General features: G+C 38.3%; 1 protein-coding gene across 4 annotated transcripts in view; it reads left to right on the forward strand.

Moving 5' to 3' along the window:
* The first annotated feature begins 3,000 nt into the window (after nt 1-3,000).
* The window catches only part of NSD3 (nuclear receptor binding SET domain protein 3), a 116,866-nt gene continuing 106,292 nt past the window's right edge, over nt 3,001-13,574 (forward strand). For all 4 annotated transcript variants that reach the window (XM_026508329.4, XM_026508331.4, XM_026508332.4 and 1 more), the window contains exon 1: nt 3,001-3,447. The gene's annotated coding sequence lies outside the window, so the exon portion shown is untranslated. The remainder of the gene's footprint in view (nt 3,448-13,574) is intronic.

Consider the following 13,574-nt stretch of genomic DNA (forward strand, 5'->3'; position numbering starts at 1 on the left):
GTATTCAATTTCAGGTTTTGGGTTTTTTTGTTTGTTTGTTTTGCTGTTGTTTTTTAATGTAGACTGCCCTTAATCCACAAAGCATTTTTCAGCGAATAACCAAATGGATCAACCATGTTAAATAGGCAGAACTTTTCAGTTTGGCCACTAGAGGGCCCTTTGTGCATGTGCGATGCCCGAGTTTGACATAAAGGTTTCACTTCACGTTCTATGTTTAGTAGAATTAACAAAATCTACAAAGCTTTGGTCTCTTTCCCTTTCCTTTCCTGAAAATTCCCGATGGCAAATTTTGAGCTCTAAAAGTCTGGATAGTTATAATTTTCAAATTAATTCCATGAATTAATCCCTGTACTAACATGAAGATGTACTTTTCTGGAAAAGATGCAAAAATATTCCTTTCAGTTCCCTGGGAGACATTTTATACCAGGAAATATTCTTATTCATGCATTGTATTCACTTACAAACAGGCACTGTAAAATCATTAAGTATTCATAAACCAGATGAATGATTCCAAGCTCAGTATTGGAAAGATGAGCTAGATTTTCTACTACAGTCATATGTCAGCAATCCTATTCTAAAAAGGGAAGGGTTAAGAAACTTCCTATTGAAATCCATTTGTTCAAAGCAATGTTTGCCTTCTGCTATCAGACCCGGCAATTTTTTGACTTTCAGGATTAAGTGATTTATCATGTAAGGAGTTTTTAGATATAATCTTGGGAAGAGAAACAAGAAATTCCTTTCTTCTTAACTCTGGCCCTGGGAATTGTGTTAGATTGCTGTCTTAATGAACTGTTCATTTTGTATGGAGAAGAGAAAGCATGATCTGAACCTCAGAAGATGTTAGATGCTAAAAATGTAAATTATTAATTTTAATGGCCATTTCCCTAAATATGGCTCAAGATCAAATATTATTAACATATATTTTCTAATGTTTTGCAGGAAGAGATTGTATATCTACTTCACAGAACTTTAATTTTAAACTCTTGTCAGCCTAGAAATAGATTAAAATAAAATCCCCGGGGACAATTTACCAGATTCTCCTCAAGGGGAAAATCCAGATGTCTGGTCAAGGCAACAGTTTATCAACAAAGCAAGGAGTATACAGGAAGATGGAGAGGAAGGATGATGGTAGAAAGGATCATAGGGGGAAAAAAGGACCAATCTCTCTTTCCAGGAGACAGAAACTGAAATAAGCTCAGGGGTCCCCCTTCAAGAGGTGTGTGTTCTAAAAAGGTATTTAAAACAAAGAAAAATGTGCTTTTTACTGATTCCTTTAACTTTTGGTACTGCACAAAACAGGTACTACATAAGCATAGATTTAGAAATAGTTAATGAATAGGGCGCCTGGGTGGCTCAGTTGGTTAAGCATCATCTGCTTTGGCTCAGGTCATGATCCCATGATCCCAGGATCCCATGATGCTCAGGTCACGAGCCCAGGATCAGCAGGGGGCCTGCTTCTCCCTCTCCCTCTGCCTCTCCCCTTGCTTGTGTGCTCTTTATCTCTCTCTGTGTCAAATAAATAAATAAATCTTTAGGAAAAAAAAGAAATAGTTAATGATTAACAGTAATGGGAATGCTTACTTCTCAATATCATCTATCGTGTAATTAAAAGGGTTATGTTTTTAAAAACCTGAAACATAATTAATAGTCATTAAAATAATGGATCTGTAGGAATCTTTTTAATTTCTTGTTTAAATGGTATTTAAAGAATGAGATACCAGAAATTTCTTGTGGCCGTGCCAAACAGAACCAGAACTATAATGTCGGTGCAGAGTATAACATCTAGTAGTGACATGGCTTTGTTATTCTCAGAACAGAGCGCAGAGTATAGGTTTCCTCATCTGATTGCTGCTGCCTGTATTTCCTTTGTACGTTCACGTCTCTGTGCCTCAACGTTCTAAGTCATCACCACCGGGCCCCAGGAAATACCACCAAATTTTGCACACTCCGGCAGGACTACTTTACTGTGTCACACACCTTCTATTGTTTAACATAAATTTCCTAGAATGGGGAGCGCTTAGAGGGTTACAGAGAATTCTGACTCGCGTTTCCTCCGCTCATTCTTGCGTGAGCTCTCTCCAGGACAACCGCCCTCCCATCCCTCGAATGGAAGGTCTGGCAGCGAGCAGCAGAGGGCCCAGGCATGTGATGGGCACGGAGCCCGCCTGGTCCCTAGGGGTCCGGGCTGCAGTCGGCGCTGACGTCCTCCTCCTTACCCACAAGCCTCCGGGCCCGCAGTGCGAGCAGGAAGAAGGCGTGCGGGGCCCGGTGCCTGCCAGGGAGGTCAGCGCTTCCTCACAGCGACTGAGTGGCCGCCACGGCTTGCGATTGTGGGGCGGGACGGGGGTGGGGGGGCATCCGGGACTCACACCCGAGGCTGAAAGAGAGACTGTCCCCCACGGCTCAGGTCTGAAATTGCTGCCCCACGGTTCCCAGACGCAGACCCGTGTGAAATAGGAAGCTCCGACTCTGACAGCTGTCGGACAGAAGGCGCCCGAGGAGACACACAAATTGTTCTTCTCTTTCCCGGTCATCTTAACCCCGCACTCGTTTGTAGGTTAATATGTGCTGTTGTTGAATAAGTCTCAAAGAACACGCACGAACGCAATATTACCTCACAGGCCCAACCTTCAACCTGTCTTCTGGTTTTGTTGTTGGTGGTTGTTATTGTTGTTGTGGGGTTTTTTTTTTTTTGTTTTTGTTTGTTTGTTTTGGTTTTGGGTTTTTTACTCTCCTTCGTGTCATTCCTTCCTGTCTCTGCCTTCATCGCCTGCAGTCTCACTTCTCGTCTAGACTCTCGGGCCGCTCCTCTCCGAGCGGCTGACTACCCTCTTCCTCCTTTCGCCCCCCTGCGCCGCAAACCCGGGACTGCATTTCCCGGCAGGCGCCGCGGCGCGCGGCCAATGAGGTGCTGAGGATTTGGCGGCGGCGGCGGCGGCGCTCCGAGAGCCGGGTGGGGGGGGCTTTGTGCGCGGCGGCGGCGGCGGGAGCGGGCGGCGGCGGCAGCGGCGGCCAGGACGGAGGCGGAGGCCGAAGGGGACTGTTCACTGGTCGCTGCGGAGAGGCGTGCGAAGGCCAAGTCGAGTCCCGAGGACCTTGCTGCCCCGGCCCGGCCGCCAGCCACAGCCTTCTCTCTAGCAGCAGAAGCTGCGCGGCGACCCCCCATCCTTCCACCACCCCTGCCCACCCCACCTCCCGCAGCCGTCCTCCTCTCAGTTTTACGCCCGGGCCCGGCCCGGCCGCGGCCCTCCTCGGTGCCGGCAGCCATGGCAGAGGCGTCCGGCGCGAGGGAAATCTAGCCCGGGGATTTCATGCGGCCTAGCTCGGTTCCGTCTCCTCCCCCCGCAGCCCCGGCGGCTGCCCGCACCCCAGCCCCACTCCGGGCCTCCGTGTCTCTCCTGTGATCGTACTGACACGGCCGGGGGGTTAGAATGGAACAAACTGAAGGTAAAGTGAATGCGTGCGTGTGTGTGTGTGTGTGTGTGTGTGTGTGTTGGAAAGAAGGGCTGAGGAGGGAACGACGAGGAGGGGGCGACCTAGGGATGGGACCTGGGTAGAGAGACCCCAGCAGGGATGGGAGGACAAGCGGGTGGCCGGAAAGGGTTGGGGGGAGCCTAGAAGGTATAGCAGAGGGCCAGGTGGGGGGTGTGGAGGAGACAGGGAGGTGGGGCAGGGGAGGTAGGATTGGGATAAGAGATGGAGTGGCGCTGAGCTGGGAATTGGGAGTAGAGGTGGGATGGGGGCGGGGATAGAGATGGAACGGGGGAGGGGCAGGGAAAGAAGAAGAGTTAGGTTTGGAGAAGATTAGAGACCTGGGTGGACTGAGAAATAGGGATGTTTGGGGGTGCAGTGTAGAAACTAGAAGAGTCTTGGGGAAGGGGGTGAATCTGATGTAGAAATGGGGCATCAAGAGAGAAACGAGGGGATGGAAGTGGAGGAAACGGTGGATTAGGAAAAGGGATAAGAAATTGTTGAGACAGGATGCATGGGAAGATAGGAAATAGACTCAGGAAACTGGAAGACCTAGGATTGGTATGGGGAAGGAAATTAACTGAATGTTGAGAAGGATGAGAACTATCGACCAAGCATCACAGTGTGGGTGGAAAAGAAGGGGAAGGGGGTTGTTAAAGGAAGAGAAAGCCTTTTGTTCCTATATTTCTGTGTATTCTGGGCCTTTTCTTTCAAGCCTAGAGAATATAGAAGCTAGTGGTTATGGTGTGATTGTTGTGAATTGGGGAGGTGTGGGTTTGTTTTACTGTTTTGAGGGAGGAGGAGATGTGTTAGTGTTATGGTAGCAAGACAGTAGAGACATGGCCATAATTTGATGGTTTTGCTGAGGGAGTGAAGACTGTTCAGATTTAAAGGGGGTAGGGGCAGCCATGTTTGCTGCCAGGCACTGCAGTGTAAATAAATTCCTTCTTTCCGACATCAGTGTGAATCTGGAAGGGGCCAGTTCATATTGTTAACCCCCTTTCTTTCTATTCATGAACTCTTCCCATACATCTTGTGGTAATTTAATATTCATAACCACCAAAGGAGGTAGTGATGTGTTCCATCTTGTGTGTTTTGCTTCTCCCCCCACCCCCTTTCCCTCTTCCTTCTGGTTGCAAACAAGGCATGCTAATGAACTGCAGTGTAAAATTAACCCTTTTTATAAAGTTGAAACTGCATTTTTACTAGCTGAAAGAATTATTACTATCATATTTCAAATGTGATTATAAAGTCTTAAATATTGAAAAATCATTTGTTTTAGAAGCTTCAGAAGCAGTCAGCATGCTTTCTGAAAATCTTTACGTAAACAAGGAAATTGCATTGGTTATTTTTCTTGGGCTTGTGCTCTTGGCAAAGCACTGTGGGGGTGAGAAGGGGTAGAAAGATCTGCTTATGATAGATTATCTGCTTGCTGTATTTTGAATGTTGGAAAATTCAAAATATACGTATTTTAAAATAGTGTTTCTGGTAGTTCATGCTTATAGGTGATGGGTGTGTTATGAAGTGTTTTCTTTTTTTATGCACTCTCTCTCCTCCATCCCTTCCCTTTGCTTTCATGTGTCTGGCTCAGTACAGTCTCCAAATGCCAGTTCAGCATAGTGCAATGATCTATGAAGTAGGCATGCAGTTCTTAGAGCCTCAACGAGGCGCCAGTTTTTTGGTTTTTTGTTTTGTTTTGTTTGCTTCTTTTTTGGTGGGAACTTTAGGCTACTCTCAGGAAAGCTACAGTAACTCTTCATTGTATCAAAATGTAACTACTTAGATAATTTGAAATGGTTACTGTTACAAAAGGTTTAAATCCTGACAAACTTACAGTAGATAAATTGTTAAGTGTAGCCTATTTTCTTTTCATATTGAAAGGGATTAAGTGTGTGTGTGTGTGTGTGTGACCTTTTGTTTTTGTTTTATAATTGGAATTGGGGTAATCCAAACTTTAATACATCATATTGATTTTGAAACCGTTGTCTACTACCAGAACGGCCTGTTAAAATTGTGCTATGATGGACTCAAACCAGTTGTACTACATACTGATTTAACCTGTCTTAATGCAACATCCTTTCAGTTGTTATAAAGAAGTTTAGGAAGTGTTCTTGGTGTGTTGGAAGAATGAAATTGAATATCGTTAGAGTAGTACTTCATGAGGGTATTTTTAGTTTAAAGGCCAAATTTACAACTTGGAGTATTTTGGTTTGATGATACTCAGTCTGAATTTTAAAAAATTCTGTGAAGAAAAGTTTCACTCAAAAATGCCATTCACTATGCTTTTTGGAATTTATTTTTATGGAGGTGTTTCATTTTTATGTTTTTCACTCAGTTGAATGTTATTTATAATTAATTGGCAAATTGTGTACATGAACTATCAGTTCCCTAAATTTTTAGGAAAATGAGAAATTGCTGTATGTTAAAATAAGAAAAAACTCATACTGGAAGCTTGAATTACTAACAGCAACAAAAAATTGTATTCCTGTGTATTCAGCGGTCAAGATCAGGGTCTCCTGCCTAGCTATAAAGAGTATTCTGGCTCCTTGGATGGGTATCCATATAATGAAGAAGACTGTTCTAGTTAGATGATAATTAATTAAAATCCAGACTTTGCAGTGATTACTGTGTCCATCAGCACACCTGCTACCTGCAGTAGCTTTTTTAAAAACTTTATAAATATGCTCTTTCTTATAGTAATCAGATTGGTTGAATTTTGGATAAAGGAAATTGGTTGCCTTTGAGATTGGTCATCATCGAGTGGATTGTCGAATCTGATTCTAAAGATACTCAGTTTCTGGAGTTTATAATATTTACAATAATCATAGCAAAGCTGCTAATAGTCATCTTCTTACAGTGTGTTATGCTGAGTGTCTCACATGTATGGATTCCTTTTATCCTCCCAATAGTTGTATGAGGTTAGTACTATTAACTCCTTTTTACAGGTGGAGAAATTGAGGTTGAGTAACAACACCACATAGATGGTAACTAGCAAAGCCAGTATTTGAATCCAAGTCTTTCTAATTACAGAATTTGGATCAGCAGAACTTTTAGTTTCTTTTAAAATTTTTGTAAAGATAATATATATTCATTATTTATTTTTTAAAAAATATTATAAAAGGCTAAGAGGTTAAAAAAAAAAGTTGACACCCTGTTTCCCCCTGATAACCATTAAGTTTCTTCTGAGTCCTCCTAGAAAATCTCTGTACATACATATGCATATCTGTCTTTAAATGCGTACAAATTGGGTTGTACTGTCTGCATTTTGCTTTTGTGTTTTAATAGGCTACCTGGGACATCCTTTTAAATGAGCACATATTGATCTACAACTTTTTATTTTTTTAAGGATCATCTAGTATTCCATTGTTTGGAATATTGATTAACATTAGGATGTTAGCAGGTTTTTTGCTATTTTAAGTAATATAGCAGGTCTTGAATTAAGTCCCTAACAGCCTATTTAAATGGAGGAGATATAGTACAACTACTTTATTTTATAAGAGAATACAGAGGCCTAAGGAAGTTAAGTTCAAGGCTTTGGTGACAGACCTGTTACCTGGCTCTTTATACCACACTGTATTACTTTGTTATTATGAAGGTATTTGAGCTTTCTGTAAAAGCTCAAGGTGAGGGGGAATATTCAAGGTTAGGCACGTTTAGCATAATGAGTGCAAGGGGATTAAGTTGCAGTGAGGCAAAGAATCTTGTTTCGCTTTTTTCATACTTTGTTCGCCATATTGTACATATGGCATATGTACAAAATATTTTTGCATACGTAAATGAACCCTGTGCAGGTATCTTAAAGTGTGTGTTTTGGGTATTAAAGTGGTTTTGACAGAATTTTTTCTGTTTTAATAAAATCAGTGAAATAAGATAGCAATGAAATGAAAAAATAAGAGGTCCATCATGGTCCTGGAAAGGAACTTGGAAAGAAAATTGAGGCACTGGTAAGTTTTTTAAAATGAGCTAAAAAATAGCTCATTGAAAACAAGTTTTAAAAGATCTTAGCAGGCACCACTGATTATTTTTAATTATTTTTGTCTATCAAGAAGAAAATAAGTTACCATGGATACTTATTCATTGGGTTCTTTTGAAACAAAGACTGTTTTAGACACTTAAAAAATTAAAATCATTAAAGCCTTAAAAAGATTTAGAATTTGGTATCTATAAAATCTGTTTCTTGGTGCAATGGTGATTTTAGTTTTACTTTAAAAAAAAGTAGAGCCTGTTATTTTCTGAAAGAGCAACTAAGATGATTTATTCCTTTGTTAATAAACAACATGCCCAGCTTTTGAGTTTTTAAATGAATGGCGACCTTTATTTCTGCAGGCTAATCTTCTTATAGATATTTATAAAGGTACATTTAAGAAATTGATTGTACTACAACTACCTAACACATTTTTAAAAAACTTACAGAGTTTTGGTTTTCGTTTTTATTGTTGACTTTACTAAGTACTTAATAAGTACTTTCAAACACTTCTGTATTATGTTGTGCCTGCACAGTGTGGCATAAAAAGAAGGTGAAAGGCATATTTAAAAATTTTGTGAGTTTAGAGAATGTTCAGTTTTTATTAGATGGATATGTGCTGTTATTCCTAAAGTACATCTGCCCATTGATGAGATTTTGAATTTGAAAATTGAAAAAGTGTTCTTGGCTTATTTTTAAATTTTTTAAGATGTGGATCTGTGTCATCACTGACTGATCTACAATAATAACTCTTACTATAATTTCTTACTAGGTTCCTTTTTTTCCATAGATTTAGAGCTATACTGAGAAAGTGGATAGGACAATGAAAAATTTTTATATAAGTATATGAATTCTGTATGTATGATTTATATAAATAGATGAATAAATAGATGAATTTATCTAATAATACCTTGCACTTACTACATCTTCTGAGATGTTTGATTGAATTCTTATGCAAAAACTTGACTTTTTTTTTAAAATGTGAAGTTGGAAAGCACAAGAATTATTTAACCCGAATTTAAAGATGGGAAAATTGAGATTTCAGGAAATCCTTAGGCCAAATAGATTGACATGTTAAGTAGAATAAGGTTTTCAGATTTCTGTCTGATTACTTAAAAATAATTTTTTCAGGGGTGCCTGGCAGTCTCAGTCAGTAGGGCATGTGACTCTTGATCTTGGGGTTGTGAGTTAGAGCCCCACGTTAAGGGTGGAGCTTAAAAAAACCTTTTTTAAAAATATGTGTTTCTTGACTTTTTTTCATAGCCTGCATTAATTTAATAGATAAACATTAAATAACAAAATATTTTTCTACCATAGAACATGCTTTTTAAATTTTTGTATAATTTATGTACATACATCTTGAAATATAGAAGTAGATATTTTAAATTTCAGAAATGTATATATTCTTGTGATTTTGTGAGTAAAACAAAGCTTAGTTTATCAAATTGATTTGAGGTTAAGAAGTCTTATATGGAGGGGCGCCTGCGTGGCTCAGTTGTTGGGCGTCTGCCTTTGGCTCAGGGCGTGATCCCGGGGTCCTGGGATCGAGCCCCACATCGGGCTCCTCCGCTGGGAGCCTGCGTCTTCCTCTCCCACTCCCCCTGCTTGTGTTCCCTCTCTCGCTGGCAGTCTCTTTCTGTCAAATGAATAGATAAAATCTTAAAAAAAAAAAAAAAAGGAAGAAGTCTTATATGGAGGCTTGCTTTTACCTAATGGCATTTTGGCTGTAGCCAAGGCAGTATTGTGTCTGTTGAGTCTTGTCTTACTAGTGTCTCTTAGCTGTAGAGTCTTAAGAAAACTGTACATTTAAAAACACACACACACACAAAACACCTTAAAAAAGAAACATTTTTAAACTTTCAAGTTGTGAAACATGACATATAAAGAAAAAAAGGACAAAACCTAAATGTACAGTATAAGCAAATAATTAGAAAGTAAACATCACGTAGTCACCACCCGGGTAATAAACCCTTTAAGGAAAACTACAGAGACCACCTCATCGGTTTAGCTGGTATTGCCTTAGTGGTAGTCGGGCTTTCAGGGTAACGATATGTTGAAAGTAACCTGAAAAATTAATAACCATGAGGGGTCAGGAAATGTAAAAACTGAATCACCAGTTTTTGTTATTATCAGAAGTGTTATCTAGATAATTTAAAAAACCTGTTTCCTAGCAGTGTAGTCATTTAGTGATTTGAAATCTTAGTGCTGTATTAATGAATGTGAAACAAAAAATAACACTAAATTCTGTAAGAATCATGCCATTTTATACAAAGTGTTTTTTCAGAGTTCATCTCTGTTGCAGAGTTTTGGTGGAATTTAATGACTGCTGGTTTTGGATTAATGTGCAGATTCTAGCAGTGACTCTTGCCTAGAAAATGTCCAGCTTGCCTATATATTAATATTCTAACTTAAGTATCTTATTTTATGAAAACTACTTTGACTCTCTCGCTTTCAAATTGATGTAACCATTCCAGAAGTATTAACCTGAGAAGTAATCAGCAGTGACCATCTATTTTGACACTTCATCCTTGATGCTTCTTGATTCTTACCTTTTCTGTATTTTGTCTAGGTGAATCAAATTTTTTTTGAAACTGGAGAAACTTACTTTATTTTGCTTCCCTGTCTTACTAGACTGTTTTCTTACATGTTCGGAGAGCTAAATGTTGGTTTTTGAGGATTTCGATAGCAGAAAGACTTGAATTTTTTTCCTTTCTACCTGGCAAATACAGCCTATTTGCATAAATTCCGCAATGTGGATTTGAAAAAGACATTTTTACAACACATTTACATACATAAATTAAAGTCTTTATTTGGTTATTGTAATTTTGTTACTTTAAGCTCTTTGTTTCTTTTATGATTTGTGCAGGATCCAAATACATTAGAACATAGTATTTCATATTTGATTGTGATGAGAAACTTCTTGCTGTGCATTACCATACCCTTGAATTCCTTTCTATAATGCAGTAGAATGTTGTTCTTTTTTATTCTGGCTAATTTTTCCCCTAGCAAAGATGATAAATAATTATTTTAGATTTTGAAATGAACATACATGTTGAGTTTTCCTAGATGTGGAAGCAAACATGACTTAACACACTTTTTTAAACCTAGATTAGGTAATTTGACTTTGCGTATGAAGTAGAGTTAATATGCTTTTGGCCAGCTCATGGTTTCTGTGTTATCACCTGTAAAATTAAGCATGGATCATTAGAATTTATTTTATTGGGGATAGAATTAGTTAAGGTTTTAAGGTATTGAGGTTAACGTATTAATTAAAGCATTGCACACACATACATCACACACACATAATACTCCTAAGAAATGCTGATAGCCCTGTTAGTTTTTACTTTTTAATGGAAAATTTGTACTTTTCCAAGTGGCTACTGGTTTAAAAATAACATTTATTGTATTTAAGTTATGAAAGGATTGTTTATTGTAGAGAAATTGAAAACCAGTAAGATGTAAAAAAGATTAAGATCACTTGAAAGCCTGCCAACTGGAAGTAGCTATTAACATATCTTTATCTTTCCAGTGTTTTTTCTTACACATCTATGTATTTTTTTAACAAACTAGGATTATACATTAACATTATTTTGTAACATGCTTTATTGTGAAATTAATTTTTTTGAGAATGTGATTTTTTAAATCGATATATAATTTCGTTGTATGGGTGTACCATATCAGTTTACCATTCTTCTGTTGATGGTATTCTAGGCAGTTCGCACATTTTGGATATTATGATTTGATGACCATCCTTACACATTAAAAAAACAAAAAAAAACCCTGTATGACTGTGATTATTTCATTACAATAAATTCCTAGAATTAGAATTACATAACAGATACGAACATTTCAAAGGGTTTTTAGAAGATTTTATTTGAGAGAGAGAGAGAGTACATGTTCGCGCACACACATACTGGTACGTGAGGATGGGGAGAGGGGCAGAGGGAGAGAATCTCAAGCAGACTCTGCCTGAGCACACAGCCCATGTGGGCTGCTCTCACAACCCTGATATCATGACCTGAGCCGAAACCAAAAGTCTGACGCTTAACTGACTGAGCCACCCAGGCATCCCAGGTTTTTTTTTAAATAAGTTTTGTTGGGAAATAATTCACATACCATATAATTCACCCATTTAAAGTATACAATGCAGTGTTTTTTAGTATATTTGTAGAATTGTGCAACCATCACCACAATTAATTTAATTTTATTATTTTTTAAAGATTTATTTATTTGAGAGAGAGAGTCGGTGGAGGGGCAGAGGGAGAGAATCTCCAAGCTGACTACCCACTGAGTGCGGAACCCAGCACAGGGCTGGATCTCATGACCCTGAGATCATGACCTGAGCCGAAACCCAGAGTCAGACACTCGATGGACTGAGCGACCCAGGTGCCCCTCACCACAATTAATTTTAGAACATTTCTAGAAAATATTGAGTCAGTTTAAACTCCCAACAATGTCAGAAAAGCTTTGTTAAATGTTTTATTTTTAAAGTGTAGTACAAATACACAGTAACACAATTGCTTGTGTGATACATACTTTTTCTTTGTAATCATCAGCATTTATTGTTTTAAATTTTATTTCCAGCTTTATTGAGATATAATTGACTGATACATACTTTACATCCACTTATGAGTGAGTTTAGAAAGTCATTGATGAAAAGAAGATGCTCCTATTTCCTATGTTAAGAAAACCTGACACGCAAAGTTTCTTAAAGTTTAAGAAACAAAGTATATGGCCGATTTTTTTAAATTATGAAATCATTCTCCTGTCCAGTCAAGGTGCCTTTATTGAAAGAGGTTGTATGTGGTTTAAAATGTTCTTTTCGTTCATATTTTATTTAGAAACATTTTAGAAAATGTCTATAGAAAGTGTGCTATACCTGTATAATTAAAGGTAACAAATTTGTTATCCTATAGAAAGTATTTTTTTTTCTTATTGAGAGATTTGCTTTGCTCTACCTGACATTCACCCTGAAAGTTGTTCTGTCATTCTGATTGCTTTAAGCCATTTAACAAAACATCTCCCCCCCCCCCCAACTCAGTGGGCAGTGGAGTGCAGGGCAAGAATCAAGGAGACCTATTCCCACCCTATCAACAAAGGCTCAGTTGTTGTCATCTCTGGAGATGAAAGTGACTGCTTTTTGGAGTTACAGGGATCCAAAGTAGAATTGCTAGAGTGTACCTGGAACTCTACCAGGCATATAGCTGATAATTAATGACTTTTTAATATAAGAAAAATAATATTTGCAAAATGAACTAGCTGTTAGTCCCATGTTTAATGGATGAAGAAATGAACTCAGTTGGCCTGCATTTGCTTTCATAGAAGTTAAAAGTTGAATGGTAACTAATGCTTGAACAGAACCGTTGCATGGGTTATATGAGTGTTTCCCAGTTGTAAGAATTCGTGCTGGTACGAGTACGAACATGAAGTTAACTTTCCAGTCCAAATTTACTTCCACTGTTGTTATTACAACAGCATGATGGCTGTAGCTTCAGCAACGCTTAGTTGATTAAGCAAATAGGTGATAGTGTAAAATTTGAGTATGTGGTATGAAGTGCCTTATGTTGTAACTTTTAGTGCTTGTTTTCAAGATAAAATGTTGAATACAGTTGATCCTAAAATACTAAAGTGGTAAACCTGATGAACCAAAAACCAAAAACTGGTCTTTAGAGGAAAGATAAACTCAGTAAATTATGATTTTAGATATTACAATAAATTACTTAGTATTTTTAAAAGTACATATTTCTACAGTACATTCTCTTTTTGCCCTGCTGTGGGGAATGGAGACTACGAGGTAAAAGAAAGTCAAATTTGAACATTTTACAATTTTAAGAACCAGTCTCAGAAACCACTGTATTATAACTTAAAAGTTTGTTGGCGAAAGAGTTAGGAAGATATGTGGATCAACTTGTTAGTTTACTAGATTTCATAGTGAATGGAACAAGATGACTGATAGGAGTTACTTAGCTTGTAGTAATTTTCTGTGTGAGCCAGTACCCTTGATGTAAGGGATTGAAAAATAATTTAAATTTTCTTCAAGTGGTAACACAGTGTCTATTGTTGGTGGGTGTGGTCAAGAACAAAGTGAAGACAGTTGAGGTTAAACCAGATAGGTAAGGGAAATAGGGTATATTACTAG

The sequence above is a fragment of the Ursus arctos genome, unplaced genomic scaffold (genome assembly GCF_023065955.2).
Source record: "Ursus arctos isolate Adak ecotype North America unplaced genomic scaffold, UrsArc2.0 scaffold_27, whole genome shotgun sequence".
Taxonomy (NCBI): domain Eukaryota; kingdom Metazoa; phylum Chordata; class Mammalia; order Carnivora; family Ursidae; genus Ursus; species Ursus arctos.